Source organism: Theobroma umbraticum, unplaced genomic scaffold (assembly GCF_002168275.2).
Source record: "Theobroma umbraticum cultivar Fairchild unplaced genomic scaffold, ASM216827v3 scaffold_81.0, whole genome shotgun sequence".
NCBI classification, from domain to species: Eukaryota; Viridiplantae; Streptophyta; class Magnoliopsida; order Malvales; family Malvaceae; genus Theobroma; species Theobroma umbraticum.
Genome location: NW_018397268.1, coordinates 5,850,281 through 5,850,618, shown reverse-complemented (window position 1 = coordinate 5,850,618; position 338 = coordinate 5,850,281).

The following is a 338-nucleotide window of genomic DNA, read 5'->3' as shown; positions in this document are numbered from 1 at the left end:
GTAGTTTTGAAGGAATTATATGATTTTGATGATTAAAATTTTATTTTACTGTGCTTTGATTTCCCCATTATTTACCAAGGAAAGTATTGCACTATGATTTTACAGTATTATTTTTACAAGGCACAAACACTTTATTTGTTATTTGGTTTTATATGGTTATGATTTTATACTCTGATTTATCCTTCAAATTATATGCTCTAAACTTGTTTCCCATCTACACCCTACTCACGGAGCCGATGATCACTGAGTCTGTGAGACTCACCCCCTTATTTTCCCTTTTTCAGATAGTGATCAGCATAACGTGCATTCATCGGCATATATTGTCCACCGCGGATAGG